The 19,260-nt window shown below is 48.4% G+C and overlaps 1 protein-coding gene and 1 long non-coding RNA gene across 2 annotated transcripts in view; one reads left to right on the forward strand and one right to left on the reverse strand.

Annotated features, from left to right (window-relative positions):
* Positions 1 to 19,260, forward strand: part of LOC146854247 (V-type proton ATPase 116 kDa subunit a 4-like) — a 2,520,670-nt gene that overhangs the window by 1,740,175 nt on the left and 761,235 nt on the right. The gene's annotated exons all lie outside the window — the stretch shown is intronic.
* The window catches only part of LOC146854248 (uncharacterized), a 101,807-nt gene that overhangs the window by 48,061 nt on the left and 34,486 nt on the right, over positions 1 to 19,260 (reverse strand). Inside the window, exon 2 of the long non-coding RNA XR_014981181.1 lies at positions 9,407 to 9,455. This is a non-coding gene — a long non-coding RNA (uncharacterized LOC146854248). The remainder of the gene's footprint in view (positions 1 to 9,406; positions 9,456 to 19,260) is intronic.

Raw genomic sequence — 19,260 nt, forward strand, 5'->3', positions numbered from 1 at the left:
CTGCACCTGGGGACCCAGTTTGGTTTGCATAAACATCCTTCCACTAGGGGCTTGGTGACTCAGGCTGGAACGTCTTCCCAGGATGTAGATTCTACTACAAAGACTCTGGTGGGTAAGGATGGTAGGAGTCGTGATGCTTGTGGTAAGTATGTATTTGCTTCAGCCAGCTCAGCATTCAGAGCCACCAACACGTACTGTGTGCTGGGGTGCTTTTCCTATGCCTTATGGGATTCTTTACAGAACATGCTCCCATCTCTTCCGGATAACCTCTGTGCTGAGGTGGGAAACTTGATTTGAGATGGTCAGCAGGCCGCTAGGCTTACCATAAGGGGTGGCATGGACATGACGGATTCTGTGGGTCAGGCCATGACACCTGCAGTGGTGCTAAGGCGTTGGGCTTGGTTGGCACCTTCGGGTTTCTCAGAGGCTTGCCAGTCGGCTTTGGATCATATTCCATTTGATGGTGCACATTTTTTTGGTGATCAGGCAAATGCAGCATTAAGACGCTTCCATGAAAGACAGAGAACTACAGAGTCGTAGTTCTACATTTTCTGCCACTGTGTGATTTGCTTGTCCCTAAGGCTTGGGATATATGTTTTTGTAGGTCAAGGAGTAACCATTTTAGGACGTTGTATATGTCCAGTTTCGGTTTCAGTACTACCACTGGGACCTCGGTGAGTAGTAGTGATTATATCCTCAGTACCATTTTCTTTTTAGGTCTCACTGAGCCCAGCGCATGCTCTGGGTCGGAGAGACATTTTGTATGTGAGTTTTCAAAGTGCTGCTGGCTGGCCTAGCGCTTGCGTTCACGCGACCGTGCACCTGCAAACCGCTAGCCTTCAGCAGCACTTTGAAAACTCGTGCGTCATCGCGATCACTTTCGCTTTCAGAGCGATCGCGATGACGCAGGCACGCACACAACTCCCGCGTCTCCCCCACCACATAATGCTTGTTTCCTCCTGCTGGCTTCATTACCCTGTTAATTATCTACCAAGCTATGACTGATGTTGCACTGCGGAATGAGGAACCACAAGGAAAATCAGATGCGCACTAGCAGCCTGAAACCTGCACGATGATCTAAAAATTGATTTTGGAGGTGTGCTACTGGAGAGCGAGTTAATTATGAGGCACGGGCACACTGGAGCTTGAAGGACGTCCTACAGGAAGTCGCTCGTCAGATTGTCAAGAAACGCACAGTGCTGCTTCTCATCAGAAAAGACATCCGCTTGCAAAGCTCATCTGTCAAACATGATCCCGTCCGTGTAATAAAATCCATCACTTGCAAAGGAAACCTCAGTCGCCGCCTTGTTTCCCGGTATTCGTCTTTTAAAACCGCAAGTTACAGTTCTTTTACGGGGGGGTATATTTTCGCGGCATATAGTCAGTCAGTCAGTCAGTCGTCACACTGGTTTCATTCTCGGCACGGACTGAGTGGCAGGTGCGCGAGTGCAGGGGAATATCCCAAAGCACCTCTTCACGTATGCAGATTTACATTCACCACTGTTAGACCTGGCACCTTGGCGTGAGTCTCCCTCCCACCTTTTGTCGCTGTGCCTCATGTGTTTTGCTGGTGTTAGCTGCTCAGAGCACTGTGCCACTGCCAACCAGTACCACAGTGCAAGTGCTCCCTATTTAAAATGTTGGTTGGATTCCATGATTGGCTTATTTGGTTTACTGTCAGACCCCAGTAAAGTGCACCAGGAGTGCCCAGGGCTTGTAAATACAAATGCTGCTGGTGGGCTTGCAGCACTGGTTGTGCCACCCACAGAAGCAGCCTGGTAAAATGTATCTAAGGTCTGCCATTGCAGAACCTGCGTGCAGTCTGGTACTGTCATGCTGACTGGGCAAGCGCACCCACTTGCCAGTCCCTAAACCTTCCCTTAACTTCATATTAGTCACCCCTATGGTAGGCCCAAGGGCAGGGTGCATTGTAAGCATAAGGTAGGACAAGCCCTGATGTGTGTAGCATGTCCTAATAGTGAATTACAGCCATTTTCGTTTTTCACTATTGTAAGGCTACCTGTTCTCCATAGGCCAGAATGGGCTGTTAGAATTGTTACATCCTATGATCCTAACAGACCCAGGGAACATGGTAGAAATTCGAGTTTAGTATGCCTGAACTCAGAATAATAAAATACATATTTTAGTAAAGTTTATTTTAGTATTCTGTGTTTGCAAATACCACTTTTAGAAAGTTGGTATTTGCTTTGCTGACCATTTCAGCCCGCCTCTGCTATGATGTGTATCTGCCTGTCTGGTTGTGTGAGTGACAGGGCTGGGGAAACCCAGAGGGGCAGGGCTAGGTAGCCTGGTGGTGAATAGGACGATTGGCAGTCAGATGGGTGGGAGGAGTACACCTGGGCTCTGAATAGGGTTGTGCTCTGCTACCACAATGCTGGCTCCACCTCCTGCGGAGCGGCTGATGTCTCTGCCCTGCACCCTGAATAGAGAGGCAGAGTCATGTCAACAGAGTGCTCAAAAACTGGTTTGGACTGGGCAAAGGCCCCTCAACCCCAGAGGAACAAAGGAATTAGGGGTATAAGTATTGGGACCCTGCTCCCAAGAAATTAGATCCTGCTGAAACAAGAAGAACCTCTGCCAGAGGAGAAGGAACTGGGAAAGCTGTAGGAGGAGTACTGTCCCTGACCTGGGGGATTGGCCTGCAGTGGTTGCCTTGCTGCTGAAGGAGAGGAGAAAGACTACTAAAGACTTTGCTTCAACTTGTGCTTTAAAAAGATCTCCAAGGGCTTGAACTGAGCTTGCCCCCTGAACGAAGTCCCAGGACCAGTGAACTGCACCCCCAGCTCCCCAGAGTCTTTTGGAAGTGCCTGCTGCTGTTGTTGGGCCTTCTGAGGGACTGCGTGTCGCAAGGAGCTGGAAGCGCGACGCAAGGAAGAGAAGCGTGCCGCCGTCGGAGCCGCTGTCATCGCATATCGCAAAGGGTGTCGCCGCTGCAGCATCGCATCAAGCGGAAGCGTCTCGCATCATTCCGGAAGAGTCTCGCAACACCGAAGAAGCGTGCCGCCATCACAGCCATCGTAGCTGTCGCATTGCACCGCATCGAGAGAAGAGTCTCGCATCGAGGAGGAAGCGTGTCGTCATCGCAGCCATCATAGTTGTCGCATTGCACCGCATCCAGGAAAGCGCCTCGCATCCACGGAGAAGCGTGCCACCATCGGAGCCGCTGTCATCGCATCTCGCAGAAGGAGTGTCGCCGCTGCAGCATCGCATCGAGCGGAAGCATCTCGCAACGTCGGAGAAGAGTGCCGCTGCCAAGGCCGCTCTCGTCGCATCTCGCCAAAGGTGACGCCGCTGTAGCTGACGCATCGAGTCGAGCCTTCTCGCAACACCGGAGAAGCGTAACGCATCTGGAAGATCCCGTCTTTATTTCTTTTGCACCAAGAACTTCAACGCATCTGCATCGCTCCAACACTTTCGTTGCCCTGCGTGTCGCATCTAAGGTACATTGACTTAAAGTGTCACATTTAAGAACTTAAGAGAAACTAACCAATCTTCTACCAACTAAGCAACCGTATTGTGTATTTTTAATCGTTTAATGGTCTTGTGATAATCCTATATAAAGAATCCTTATTTTTAATATAAATACCTGTGTGGTGTCCATTTGTAGTGTTGTCACTTGGTTACTGTATGTGTTCACAAATGCTTAACCTATAACGCTCTGAGATAAGCCTTGTCTGCTCGCGCCAAGCTACCTAGAGGGTGAGCAGGGGTTATTTTAGGAGTGTAACCCCTTACCCGGAAAGGTTCCCTGCTTGTCACAAGTACCTACCTGTGCCAACCAGAGAACCCGGATTCTAACATTGGTGGTCAGCGGTGAGGATTCTGGACTTGCATTTGTGACTCATGTACAGTAATTGGTGAACACTACTTAGTGAGTGCAGACCTTAACGCAACCAATACTTCTTGGTAGATTTCTTTTTGGGACTGTCTATTTTTGAGCACTGCCAAGCTTAACCATGGTGGAGAAAGCAGCATCCATAGTCTCTGTGAATACTGAATTTGAATGGGAAGAAGAGAAATTGGATAGCTACACTGCCAAGCAGCTGAAATCCTTCTGCAGGAGATTTAATGTTTCTACAACTGGATGTAAAAACAAGGCAGAGTTCTACAAGGCGCTGAGGGCCTGGGTAGAAGCAAGGAATGCCACTGATGATGAGAATGCAGATGAGCAGCTGGGTGGGCCAGTGGGTTCAAGAGGAAGGAGATCCCCTTCCCCTGCAGGTAGCAGTGTTTCTAGTAAAGGTTTATCTCCAGAGGAGTTGGCAGACAGGAAGGAAACCAGAGCTCATGAAATAGAGATGGCCAAACTAAATGGACAACTGGCAATGGAACAAAAAAGGCTAGAAATGGAAGAGAAAAAAATCCAAATGGAGCATGACGTAAAAATGAGGGAGCTGGAGTTGAAAGCCCAGGTCTTGGGAAGCACTCCCTCTGGTGGCAGCACACCCCCAGTGCAGGTAGAGTCCAGAGTGTACATACCCAAAGATGTAGTGAAAGAATTTTTTAAAAATGATGACATAGGGCAGTGGTTTAAAGCCTACGAAGTAGCCATGTCCTCCCACCGGGTCCCTGAGTAGGATTGGGGAGCGGGGTTGTGGGGGCAGTTCTTGAGTGAAGGGCAGGACACACTGCTAGATTTGCCCTCAGATGTGTATAACTCTTACCCCCATATGAAGGATGCTTTAATGGATAGGTATGGGTTAACCCTTGAAATGTAGAGACAGAGGTTCAGGGGTTGCACTAAGATTCCCAATAGTACGTATGTGGAGTATGTGACTTTTTTTTGCAGAGCACTGGATGGTTGGGTGAAGGGTAGCAAGGTTGATAATTTTCAAGGGCTTCTTGATTTAATGGCATGGGAGCACTTGTCCAGTAATTGTTTTCCTGAGCTACGCCAGCACCTGATTGATAGTAGGCTGACTAACCCTAGGAAGCTTGCTGAGGAGGCGGACAGCTGGGTCAGTACCAGGGCCCACAAGGGTCCCGTGGGAGACTCTGCAAAAGGTGGGCAGGGTCCCCAGCAGAAGAGCGGGGGGGACAAGGGTAAACAGAGGGAGTTCCAGAAGAGGCCCCAAAGTAATCCCCAAGGGAACCAAGGGAAAGGTTCTCAGCCTCCCCACCCCAGAAACCGACTGGGGCCCCGACAGATACCCCTGTTCAAAGAGGGCCCCCGACCTGTTACAGATGTGGTGAGCTGGGTCATTTTGCCAATGATCCCAAGTACCGCCAGTTTGGTAAACCAGCACCCCCTGGTGCAAACCCCCGGCAGATGGCTAGTGTAGCTCTGGGTGGGGAGATGGGTGTCCAAGGTGGGTGGGGTTCAGTAGAAATGTCCCTGGTCTCATTAGGAGACCGTGAAGTGGTCCCCAAAACCCAGCTGCCTGAGAACACTAGAAAATACAGGCAGTGGGTGACCATAAATGGCCATAGAGTGGAAGCTCTCAGAGACACAGGAGCCAGTGTGATGGCTGTCAAGCGCCACCTGGTGTCTCAGGAGCAGATTGTCCCAGGAGCATTCTATCCGGTTGTTGCCGTCGACAACACCGAGAGTCACTGCCCGGTGGCTCAGGTTCCCTTTGAGTGGGGGGGGGGGGTCTCTGGTACTCTTCAGGTAGCTGTGAGGCCCGCCATGCCTGTAGATTGTCTGTTAGGGAATGATCTGGAGAGCTCACCTTGGGCTAAGGTGGAGCGGAGTGCTCACCTGGAGATGTTGGGTATGCCAGAGTGGGCGTGTGTCACCACACGGTCCATGGCAGCGAGTAGAGGTGCTCAAGAGGACCTGGAGCCTGAGAGGGAGGCCCAGGAACCGGCCTTAGGGAGAAGATGCAGGGGGCGCGGGAAACCGGCCCCCAAAGTTCTCACAGTCCAGGAGGGAGCAGACCTTGAGGGGAATGCCCTGGAACCTACAGGGGAACAGATAGCTGAACTGGGAGATCTGCCTGAGCTGACCCATTGGCAGCAAGAAGGAGGACCCTCCAGGGAGGAATTCTGCAGGGAGCAGAAAGAGTGCCCTTCTCTCGTGGGTATGCGGCAGCAGGCTGCAGACCAGGCCGCAGGTGATCAGTCTGGGTCACATTTCATTTACTGGGAGAACGACCTCCTGTACTCTGAGCCTAAGGTTGCTGAGCCTGGGTCAGCCCGTGTGCTGGTGGTACCCCAGCGCTTCAGAGCCTTCCTACTAGGGCTGGCTCACGATGTGCCATTAGCAGGACATTTGGGGCAGGACAAGACCTTTGAAAGGCTTGTCACCCACTTCTTTTGGCCCCAAATACGCAGTAGTTCAGACACTCACTGCAGGACCTGCCAGACTTGCCAGACAAGTGGGAAGAGTGGAAGGAAGAAGAAGGCTCCACTCCAGCCATTCCCTGTGGTCGGTACCCCATTCCAGCGAGTGGGGATTGACATTGTAGGGCCACTGGACCCCAGGACAGCGATGGGCAATAGGTTCATCCTGGTCCTGGTGGACCATGCCACCCGGTACCCGGAAGCCATCCCTCTGAGGACAGTGACGGCCCCCGTGGTGGGACGCATGCTGATGGGAATTTTCTCCAGAGTGGGATTCCCTCTAGAGGTGGTGTCGGACCAAGGTACCAATTTCATATCTAAATATATGAAACCCCTTTGACAAGAGTGTGGTGTAACCTACAAGTTCACCACACCTTACCACCCCCAAGGAAACGGGTTGGTTGAGAGATTCAACCGAACCCTAAAGGGCATGACAATGGGTCTTGAGGAACCCATGAGGCGTAAGTGGGACGTCCTCTTACCATGCCTTCTCTTTGCTTACAGAGAGGTGCCACAGAAGTCTCTAGGGTTCAGCCCCTTTGAGCTTCTGTACGGATACCCAGTGAGAGGACCTCTAAGTCTGGTCAAGGAAGGCTGGGAGCAATCTCCCAGGAAACCTCCCCAGAATGTATACAGCTACATGCTGGCCTTCAGAAACCAGATTAGGCGTTTCAGGTAACTTGCTGAGGCAAACCTGGAAGCCAGCCAGGAGGAGATGAAGCAGTGGTACGACCAGAATGCCACTCTGGTAGAGCTTCAGCCTGGACAGAAGGTATGGGTCTTGGCCCCAGTGGAGCCCTCTGCGCTCCAGGATAAGTGGACCGGTCCCTTTGAGGTTGTGGAGCGCAAGAGCCCCGTCACCCATTTGGTGAACTTGCGGTCTCCAAGGAACCCCTTGAGGGTCCTTCATGTCAACCGCCTCAAGCCTCACTTGGAGAGGTCCCAAGTGGGCATGCTCATAGCGACAGATGCTGGGATGGAGGAGGAGACCGAGCCTCTTCCTGACCTCCTGTCAGCCAAGGAGCAAGATGGGTCAGTGGATGGTGTCATCCTCTCTTCCACCCTGACCCCTGAGCAACAGAACGATTGTCGCCAGTTACTGGGACAATTTTCTGACCTGTTTTCCCTGATTCCCGGTGTCACTGATTGGTGTGTCCATGATGTGGACCCTGGGGATTGTACACCTGTGCGGCATAAGGCCTACAGGGTAACTGACAGGGTAAGGGCCTGCATCAAGGAGGAGGTCTCCAAGATGTTTGCCCTTGGGGTAATTGAGTCCTCAAGCAGTCCTTGGGCCAGCCCAGTGGTCTTGGTCCCAAAGGCTGCAGTGCCGGGAGCCACATCCGAACTCCGGTTCTGTGTGGACTGCAGAGAACTCAATTCGGTCACCAGGACTGACGCACACCCCATCCCCAGAGCTGATGAGCTCATAGATCGACTAGGGGCTGCCAACTACCTCAGCATGTTTGATTTATCGACTGGGTATTGGCAGATCGCCTTGACCGATGGGGCCAAAGAGAGGTCAGCATTTTCCACCCCTGATGGGCATTACCAGTTCCGGGTTATGCCCTTTGGCATGAAGAATGCCCCTGCCAGTGTCGTCGCATCTCGCAGAAGGGGTGTCGCCGCTGCAGCATCGCATCGAGCGGAAGCGTCTCGCAACGTCGGAGAAGAGTGCCGCTGCCAAGGCCGCTGTCGTCGCATCTCGCCAAAGGTGACGCCACTGTAGCTGACGCATCGAGTCGAGCCTTCTTGCAACATCGGAGAAGCGTAACGCATCTGGAAGATCCCGTCTTTATTTCTTTTGCACCAAGAACTTCAACGCATCTGTATCGCTGCAACACTTTAGTTGCCCTGCGTGTCGCATCTAAGGTACATTGACTTAAAGTGTCGCATTTAAGAACTTAAGAGAAACTAAGCAATCTTCTACCAACTAAGCAACCGTATTGTGTATTTTTAATCGTTTAATGGTCTTGTGATAATCCTATATAAAGAATCCTTATTTTTAATATAAATACCTGTGTGGTGTCCATTTGTAGTGTTGTCACTTGGTTACTGTATGTGTTCACAAATGCTTAACCTATAACGCTCTGAGATAAGCCTTGTCTGCTCGAGCCAGGCTACCTAGAGGGTGAGCAGGTGTTATTTTAGGAGTATAACCCCTTACCCTGACTAGAGGAAAGGTTCCCTGCTTGTCACAAGTACCTACCTGTGCCAACCAGAGAACCCGGATTCTAACAACCACCACTTATCGGCATGCTGCGGACAGACGAAGCATCGGACCAGGACAGTCGGATGCTACGACCATCGGCGGATAGGGTCGTCCATACTGCAGGCACAGGGCTTTGCTTGCAGGCCCATCAGCCGGTGGAGCTCAGATCACACCAGCAGCACAGTACACATCGGGGTTGCTCCACAGGACTTCCCAACTCCTGCAAAGACCACCTTTCTGAACGAATCTTCGTAGCCGAACAAGATCTCCATCTTCTTCCCAACCCCCCTAGCCCTGACCCCCATCAAAGACAGATGACCAAATAACCCAGTGTCCGCCTCAGCTCCCTACTGCAGTCATCAAATGCTGGCCTGTAGGAGTCCCCAGACACACCGGAGGTCTTTACTCGATGCACAGAATAGTTAAAGGGAAGACCCAGACTTTTGGCAAATTAAGGTTAAATGAGTTCGGATTTGAGCACACTGGGTATACATCAGCCTGTGCAGTGCCCTAGATTTACTGCTTTAAAGTACCTGACACAATGCTTCATCTCCAACCAACCTCACGCCAGGGCACTGCTGTCACCAACAGTCCGCTGGAGTTCACTGGTAAGATGCTAACAGAGCCTGCTACTTGGAACTGCCATCCCAGTCAGTAGCACACTGGCACCAGCAAAATGTTGTCAATAAAGGTGGGCACAAAGATGGCACTTTAATAGAACAAAATAACCTAGTCCGGAGCACCACCTGCAAGACCTCCCAATGTTAGTTATTCACTGCTTCTCTTCTCTGAGGGATGGATGAAAAGCTCGCAAGTCCCACACAATTCACACATCATGTACGCTTTTACGGGCTGTGGCACAGTAGTGCAATGCATGAAGCCGCTTACCTCTATGCCTGTTGGTAGTTTTGTCAAACATGAGCATGGCATCTTCTACCTAAGTGGAAACAAGACAAGGTAGAAATTAGCATATCAGGAATAAGGGGAAAGTTACTGTCGAAATTCAACAAAGAAGAGCAATTAATGAATGCATCTTGAATACAATACCAGAGGCAAAACGTATATTACAATGTGTCATCAGGGTCCTACATACACCCAAAAAATGGGCTGCACTATCCTGAACTGCCCTTTAGTACTGATGAACCCATAAAGGTAATGAATTAAAAGCACTTTCCAGAAGATGTTGTATACACGTTGGTCTCCAAAGCAGTTGCATCACTTCTATTAAAGCCCAAACCAGACAAATGTTCGGGTTATTCACATGTTACAGCAATATTACAATATTTGAATAGACTACTGCAGTGCTCCAAGCTCAACATACATTTTATCTGTCATTTGATCACAGTCAGTAGTAGAATCTTTATTCGATCAAATAGAGTTCAAAGTTTACAAACAACAAAGTTCCTTAATAAAATGCAATATACAGTTATTTTTTGTAGAAGACTTTTTTTTTGTTGTGGAAATAAATGTTAAAAATTCTAATTTCATGAGCTATTTCCATTATTAAATATTGCATTGATTGGAACATATATTTTGTGTTTAAATTCCGTATATGTTACATATCTACAGTTTTGTTTCATGACAAATTCTGACAGCACTGTAGGCCACTTTTCATACGATTCTTGCCTTGTACAGGGACCTAAATTGTAAATGAAATTTGCTTTGCTAATTGTATTGTATAGCAAAGCCAATGGCTTTAACTTAATAAAAGGCGAGACCTATTGCATTTTCAGTGCTTGTTTATTTGTGTATTGATTTAAATGGCTGAGGGAGGTTCCCTTTTTTTCCTGGGCTCCGAAGATGAGCTTTCTACTCAAGAGGCTATTATTAAGAGAGGTATCTTCCTGTATGGAAGCAGATCTGTTACATGCTTCTTTGAAGCAGTTCAGTATGCAAGTTTTATGGCTTTCCTCTTCAATGTTCTTTTAGAGGCATCTGGTTATGTCATTTGTAGACTAGGGTATAGTCACTCTTTGAGCTACTCTTGGAGTAATCGGGTGCTTCAGCAAGTTGACGCATTGCTCTGGCTCAGAGTATATGTTTGCTTGTGAGTTCTTTCTTTAGGGTAAAGGAATAGTGTCTAGTGAAGACTTAAATATTACATCAACTGCAGGAAATTCCTATCTCTGCTCCATATTGTGGTGCTGTAAATTGGCAGCCAATGGCCTATGATGCTTGGGTTGGGCCAACTTGTCCCAGGACCAATGTAAACTTGATGGCTTGTTATCCTTGACTTCAGACATTATGTCCTAAGGTGTTGGGCCATTTTGGTTGCCAACAAGCCTGCCAATTCATCTATAAAAGTCTTGGGAGACACTTTTATAATAGGATGATTTTTGCTTTATAGTATGCTTTTCTTCTTTCTATGATATTCTTGATATGTGTGTGTGGAATTCAAGAAAGAAGTGTGCTGGGATGTAGTTTTATCCAAATGGTAGATTTATTCTTTAGTTCAGTCAGGACAGGATTGTTTGAGGATAAGATGGTTGTAGTAGCATTGAAGGTAGTATCAGGAAAACCAGCCCCACCGGGAGCAGCATCCCTGCTGCTCAGCCCACATACAGCAACTGACAATTTCACTCAAACATACACACAGGGAACATTCTGTGACATCACTAAGACTGGCTGAGCAGCAGAGTACAGAACACAGAGAAAGGACTAGGCAGAGAAGAGAGCAGAATACCACACAGTGGTTCTGTCTCATCGGCATTACCTGTCTTTTGGAGAGGGTGTGCATATTGTTTTCTGCATTCCTTAATTCGTGAGGAATCACGACTTCTGATATCTTTATAACAGACAGCTTTTTCTTGTGGCAAGTCACCTGTGGTTTGTATTGGTGACATACTACTCTTTTTTTCACTGGGTTGGGTATTTTTTTTTTTTAACATCTCACTTCAGAGTGTTTTTTATGTATACAGGGTATACATGATTTAATGTGCTGCTGTGTTCACTTAATTGTTGGACTTATGATCATATTTTACTTGTATCACTGGTGTGGTTGTGACAAATGCGCTAATAGGTGCGTTACTGTTTTCAAGATTATTGTAAAGCGATTTATGGAACTGCTTCACAGTTCCAGTTAGTTATTGGGTATACAGAGGATACATGACTATATCAGATGTGTTATATATTTGTTTTTCAACAAAAAAAAGGGGGGGGGAGGGCAAGAAAGATGTTTTTGACAAAGATACGTTTGAGTCTCTTTTTCTTGCTTGCCTTGGTGTTTTGAGCTTAGGTATTTATTATTAACATTCATTAACACAATGTATTATCTCCTACTCGGAGATACAACACAATACACACAATACTTTGTCATTAGAATTCATAAATAGCACAGAATACACAATTCTCCCCAGAGGAAGACCAAACCATATACAAAAATAGTGGAATGCGAACCACGACCTAAGTCGAGAATGGACCCAGAAGATGTAGAAGAGCCATGGACCCAAGGAACCACCCAAGGTGAGTATCTAGGAACCCCACGGAGGTTGTGTGGAGAATGGGAACACAAGTGCGTGCTCAATGTTAGTCAATAGGTAAGTCGCGTTGCAATTTTAAAGAAGAAGACCCCTTCCCAGTGGGGGGCGTGGCCTGACGCCGATGGAGTGAGTAGCACTGCTCACGAGGCAACCTAGATGGCAGCACCCTGCAGCAGAGGCAGTAGGCTGCGGAGCGGAGACCCACTAAGAGAGAGGCCCTAACAGCGTTACCAAAAGAGTCTAAGAAAAGTCGCTTCTACCACAAATCCTGAGAGGTGGCCTGTATGGAGAAAGCAGCTCTGCTGAGGCAGCATACCTGAGGCAGACCTGTGGCACCTAGAGCAGTAGGTGGGGCAGCGGAGTCTTCACAGCCGCAAAATGGCCGCCAAGAATCAGGGAGAGGCGACGAGGCAGTGGGCGACTGCTGGACCTCTGCGGGCACCAGAACAGGCAGTCCAGAGAGCAAGACGGGGGCAACCAGGAAGCCTGCTTGAGTCCCCTCAGCAGACATGTCTCTGACAAGAGTCAAGGTAGGACCGCCTGGCGCAGAGTGTATAGCGCGATCGCCAGTTGGGAGGATAAATGCCGCCAAGCTACACTGGCGCAGATATGAGAGTCTGAAGGAGGCAGAAAAGCCAAACTTGAAGAGAATAGCACCTCAGGGAAGCAGACAACAGCAGAGCTGCAGCGTATAGCACAAAAGGAAGCAGAGGTCTATTACTAGGCACTCCAGACAACAGCTAAAACATGGTCCTTTAGCGAGGCCTGGCAGCATGGTGTTGAGAGAGAGTACTGACCCTACTTCCCTAGGAGCAGGGACCAGTCTGGGACAAGCGTGGCTGGCAATGAGCAAGCAACAGCCAGAATAGCAGCATATGAGAGGTGCCGGAAGAACGAAGACCATGCGAGCTGAGCTATATATCTGCCGATGGGCAGGAGTGGGAAGACAGGCCTCCAGGACACAGGTGAAAGGCAAGCTCACCGCAGCAGGAAGGAAGGGACTAGAGGGGAACATAATGGAACCGAAGGCAGTAGAGGGTGCCTCGGACACAGAGAAGCCCCGTGCTACTGGCTGTGGCAGGTTCTGACTGACACCGCAAAGCGTTGGGAGGCCAGGGAGGTACCAGGAGACTAGCAACGCAGACGGGACACCCTGAGACCTGAGGCAAGTCCCCCGCAGCGAGCTCTGAAATGACCGCACAATGGGAAGCCCCCACATGAGATGTGGACCATGAAGGGGCTGGGAAGAGATTTACACTCACCCCTGAAGCAACCAAAAGTATAGGAGTGGATATCCCCCTACAGAATAAGAGACCCTATACACAAAGAAAAGAAGCGCTACTGAAGACATCACCCTGTTGGAAAAGATGGAAAATGGGCCAAAGCGGTGCAAAAAAAATAAAACTGTGGCAGAAAGCATACAGGATGGAGGCGGGTGCCCCCCTCCCCTCAATGCAGAACGCGTGCAGGATCCGACGCTTCAAGATATCCTACCGACCATAATGGCCTCTACCGAGAGGATAGATGCAAAAATAAGTTCTTAGGCACGGACTTGGGCATTCTCAGAGATGTTTCGATCATATGGTAAATGGACAATGACAAGATAACATCTATGTAGATAGACAGACACTATATTATATTATTAGGATCGAGATTGTCCTGTGGAATTGAAGGGTGTACTTTTGCAGAACCCTTGCGATATATGTATTAGGTTAGACTATATGAGCATTTTAATGAGGACTACCATTGCTGAAGATTTTCTTCTGTCACCCCTATTTCAGAGCGGGGCCTCATTCTCCTGATACAGGTTCCAGGATAGGTGAGGTGTAATCCCAGATCATGTTGGGTAAGCTATATACATATGCTTTTATGCAATGAGTAGGCATATACATTTTGTTGGCCTTATTTTTGAAGCACAATAGTTACATAAGTTATTTATGATAGTTGTTCTACCCTTTCAGGTGATGTTTGCACCCGATGATTCGGAGGATTGGAACTAAGTAAGGTTGTATTGATTCCAACCTTTATTTATCACATTTCATTTGATATTTGCTTTACACTTCACTGTAGGTAGTGGGAACGTTGGCTGCAGTAGCATGGTTTTTGACATACACAGGTCCTGAAGAAAGCCGTGGGTAGTATACCCGGATGGCTGAAACATGTTGACCTACAAATAGCAGTCACTAGAGAGTACTGCTATTAAAAAAAATTGCACTGATTTCAATAAAGGTGTGAGGAGCAGATATAATCCGTAGAAGTTTCTTCTCTGCACAACCTTTTTTAGATTTCACTCACCTCTTTGCACTGCACTATATAGGATCATCCATCATGAACACAATAATTTCTTTTTCTTTCATGTGAGGTCTAACTCCACCAGTCATTCTGAGCAATAGAGCTTGCCAGTGAGGCAGTCTCCTTGATCAAGAGACAGACCTCCCATATTGGATGGATGACCAAATGATATAAATGATCAAGAGAGCCAGATTGATGAGAATCTATGCTCCGTCCTGAGAGTAAGATTGATGGGAATCCATGCTCTGTTCTAAGACTTGATGTGCTGATTCTTTGAATATATACCTTTCCTCTTTTGTGCTGTCTGACACTAGACCCCCAGTTCTTTTTGTATGTTTGATTGAGTTAGGAGTAGGGGATTAGAACTTGGGCAGGTCATTAAAAATTTCCCTGAGACCCTGTTTTTCCAAAGAGTTTTTTGGACATTCTCAGAGATGACCAAAGGCAGCTAACGGAAAGGGTTACGGCAACTGAACACTATCTGGCGTAGACCTCCCGGATATGTCCGCAGTTAAAAATGTCTGGCTGCGCTGGAAACAAAAGTCCACAAGCTAGAATCGCAGGCAGAAGATTAAGAAAACAGGTAACACAGGAATAATATACAGGTGGTGGAGCTGCCTGAAAAAGTGGAAGGCGCCAACATGGTGGACTACCTCCAGAAGTGACTGAGCACGGAATTAGACCCGGAAGGACTGTTGGTGTTCTATGCCTTAGAGAGAGCCCACCGGGTACCAGCAAGACCGCCCATGCCTGGGGCTCCCTACCTAGTGGTGGTGGCGAGACTGCTGCACTATAAGGACAGGGACCACATCCTGAGGCAAGCGAGGCAAAAAGGTGATAGCCAGGTGAACAACGTGACAATGCAAATCTTTCCAGACTTCTCCAAAGTGGTGCAGAAACAAAGAAGTTAATTCCAGAGTGTAAAACACAAACTACAAATACACAATGCTATATCCAGCCCCACTGAGTGTCTGCGCGCCAGACAGAACGGAGTTCTTCCTGGCCCTGCAGGAGGCCTGGGATTGGCTGGAGAGATGTCATGGCGAAGCCCGGCCTGGAGAGATAGGACAACAGAGAAAACGCAGTGGAAGATCATACAGCAGAGCAGCCAAAAGAGATGCACGAGCCCCAACGCAGGGAGAAGTGCAACTCAAGAGGAAAAATGTGTAGAAAGTGGTGGCGCAGAATAGAGGAAAAGAGACAGAGCAAGCACTTCTGGAGAGCAGTGGAACGGCATTAGAGTCAGACTCTGAGCAAGGTTCATGTGTGTCTGAGACCCTGAGCATCGAACTGCAGCAGTGACTCCGCAAACAGTGGACAACATCGTCTGAGACACCGGAAGGAACGATGAGCAAGAGAGAGGACAGAGGGTCCTTTCGGATGCAAATGACCCAATTACAAGGGATTGTAACTGCTATGGGGACAGGCCTGAATGGACCACCTGAAACTTCTGAGCCAGGTGGTAGCTCTGTGGGCTGGAGGAGCAATGAGCCACCCTCCTTGCTTGAACGGCCTGTGAGCAACTGCCTGCAGAACTAATCTAATGGTTTGGATGGGAGGCAACCACCTACTTGTCCTGGGGAACGGGAGTTGGGAACTTGGTTTGGGGTTTTGAATTGCACGGCTCACTGTATTTCTCACAAGAACAGTGGGAATCCATAGAGGTTTGGAAGAGGGGACACGAGCAGGAGAGATGGCGGGTACCCTCTGCAATAACACTAGATGGCAGGCATACATACATAAAAATGCATGACTTGGAACATTAGGGGAATGCACACAATGTTGAAGAGATATAAAGTGTTTTCCTATCTCAGGAGAAAGGGAGTGCAGATAGCCTTTCTGCAGGAAAGGCACCTTATACGGAAAGAGGGTTTGGCGCTGCAGAGGCGCTGGAGGGGCCGAGCTTTCTACACCAAATACTCTGCATATGCACGGGGGACACGGATATGAATCCAGGCAGGGGTCCCATTACAGCTGATAGACTCCCTAACAGACCCAGAGGGCAGATATATAGTGGTGCGAGGACGGCTAGACAGATGTGACTTGACGATAGTGAACGTGTACACCCCTAATACTGAACAACCTGCTTTCTTTGTCTAACTAAATCACTGCCTAGCACCATATCTGACTGGCCCAATGATAATAGGGGGGGACTTCAACAGCATAGATGATGTATACCTAGACAGATCTCACCCTCCATTGCGAGACTCCTCGACAATTCGCACAGCACAGGCTTTTAGTGCCTGGCGGCGCCACTGTGGGCTACTGGATTCCTGGAGTACTCTACACCCCCTAGATCGTTACTACTCTTACTATTTGCCCATGCACAAACTCCACGTGCGGCTAGACACCTTCTTATGTACCGCAGACATGCGATGCCTAGTGTGGCTGCCGTATACTTATCCTGAATGGTTTCGGATCACAACCCGGCGCTACTAAGCATACAATGGACACACACCAGAACCACAATTCCTACCTGGAGACTCCCCCCAGTCAGCTTAGAAGATCAGAAGTTTATGGATGGGATCCAGGAGAAGATCATCCAGTACTTCAGCAACAATGAGGGAACAGCATCTTCGCCAATGGCGGAGTGGGACGCCCTCAAGGTGGTCCTGCGGGCCCACTGCTTGGCAGAAAACACAGGGGTCCGGCACACGCTCCACCTGGAGGTGGAGAAGGCAAAGGACACCCTTAGGGGTTTGGAGCGGAGGCGACCAGACACCTAGAGATCCAACAGACAGTACAGGAAGCTAGGGAGGAGGTAGCGCAGTGGACCGAAAGGCTCAATTGTTTTGATCACAAACTGTACTTGGAGCGTACGCATGTGGAGAGGGATACGTCTGTGTCCCTTCTGGTGTGGTTAGCCAACCCTGAGGGCAAGGGCTCCCCCAGTGGGACTGGATGATGATGAGCGAATTAGGCAATACACACAGGAATAGATCAATGGCATTTTTGCCAAATACTATGCCAGATTATATTGGTGCTCGGCACTGGGTGACAACTCTGCAGCACAGGAAGACTTGGGTCTGCAGCTACAGCATCTGGAACCTGAGGAGACAGAGGTGATAGGGACAAACATTACCATACAGAAGGTGCAGACGGCTATCAAGAATATGGTGCATAATAAGACGCCTGGCACCGATGGTCTCCCGGTGGAGTTCTATGAGGCATACGTAGGGAAGTTAGCCCCAAGACTGGTCTTGCTATACAATGTAGCCAGGGATACAGGGGTGTTACTGTAAAGCACTAGGGAAGCGCTTATAGTCCCGGTGTTGAAGCCGGGAAAGCCGGAATATGATTGCACGACATACAGGCCACTTTCCATGTTGAACATGGACTATAAAATTTTAAGCAAGATCTTAGCGACCCGGCTAATATTGTACACGCAGAAGCTGGTTCACCCTGACCAGACTGGTTCCGTTCCAGGACGGAATACAGCAATAAACATACGACGGCTCCTAGCAATTATGGACATAGAGGACTATGACAGAAGTGCAGCAACAGTGTTCGCGGTAGACATAGAGAAGGCCTTTGACAGTCTAGACTGACAATATCTGTATGAGTTACTAGCTGCAATGGGGGGAGGCTTCTTGGCATGTGTAAAATTGCTATATACCAACCCAACGGCTAGAGTGCGCACAGGGAGGGCAGTCTCTCCCAGGCAGTCAGTGCTAGAATAGAAACTGTTTACGCCTACGCAGTGCTCCATATAAATTAGCATTCACTTCACAATTTTGTTTTCAGGCACCAATTTAAGCTGTCGAAACTGCTCTCGTCCAATTCTGAGAAATGCTCCCCTCTGAGTTTCGTTTCTTCACTTAGGTTTTGTTTCAGTAATGAGTTCACTGTTCATATTAGCGCATACCTTTCCCTCTAGATAGAGGCCCTCTCCCACTTGTCTGGTGGCGGGCCCAGGAAGGAAGCACCTTGGATTATGTTAGTTTGTGTCAGATATGAGAAGCTGAAACCTTTTTTTTGTATTTTGCTGTCTAACTGCATCTGCTTGGAAAATTCCACTGTGAGCGTGTTTTTGCTCGACTATTAAAACATACTTAATGTATCTTTATGCTTGTCGGTTTCAGTTCCCTCTGTAGCACTCCTAGCGACTGGGCAGATGGGGCTCCACTCTGAGTGTATATGAATAAATAGTTTTGGTTTGTACTCTCTACTGTCTGACTGACTTTTCATTTAGCACGTAAGGCTGAGAGGTGGTCACTAGTGGCCCAGGTGGCCCTAAAAGGGTCAATTCCTTCAGTTTGCGCGCCTTCGGGTAATTTATACATACCCTTTCTGCAGACGGGGGGACGCCGAGGACATCGTCTGGTCGGACTGATGACTCAGGGATCCCTGCAAGAAGAGTGTATTTTACTCAGAGCTGCTCCTTCTGTCTTGCCAGACGGTGCCTCTCCCAGTGGTCATCCTGACTGGAGTCCTGAACGGTGAAATCCTTGAATCTGACCGTTAGGCCTGAAGAGTCGGCAGTGGAGAACCGGTCTGTTTGTACTACTGATATCAGGTGAGTTCGTTTTGGTTCTTTGTGGATATGGTATTGTTTGGGTTTGAGTTTGGTACGATCTAAGGACTGCCTCGATAAAAAGTATTTGCGAATACTTTGCCAGGAAAAACTAACAACTTTGTTTTTCTTTTGTAATGCCTGGTCTAAGTAAATTTTGGAATTTGTGTTGTCGTTGTTGTTCTACAGATGATCGATTGGAAGAAACTCAACCGGCACCTCCTGAAGGCAGCCCTAATTTTGATATGTATGTGAAACATGGTTTTGGACCTATTATGTTTAGAACATTATGGCACAAATATACGAGGGACAACGCAGAGTTACAGTGGCCTTTGACAGGTTCTTTTGATGAGCAAAAGATTGGCTTTTTACAAGAACAGTTGTTTAAGAGACAAAGTAGACAGTTGATGTTTGATTCTCTTCGAACTTGGTAGAGGGAGGCTAAACCAAGGTGATTA

The sequence above is a fragment of the Triturus cristatus genome, chromosome 4_1, assembly GCF_964204655.1.
Source record: "Triturus cristatus chromosome 4_1, aTriCri1.1, whole genome shotgun sequence".
Lineage (NCBI taxonomy): Eukaryota > Metazoa > Chordata > Amphibia > Caudata > Salamandridae > Triturus > Triturus cristatus.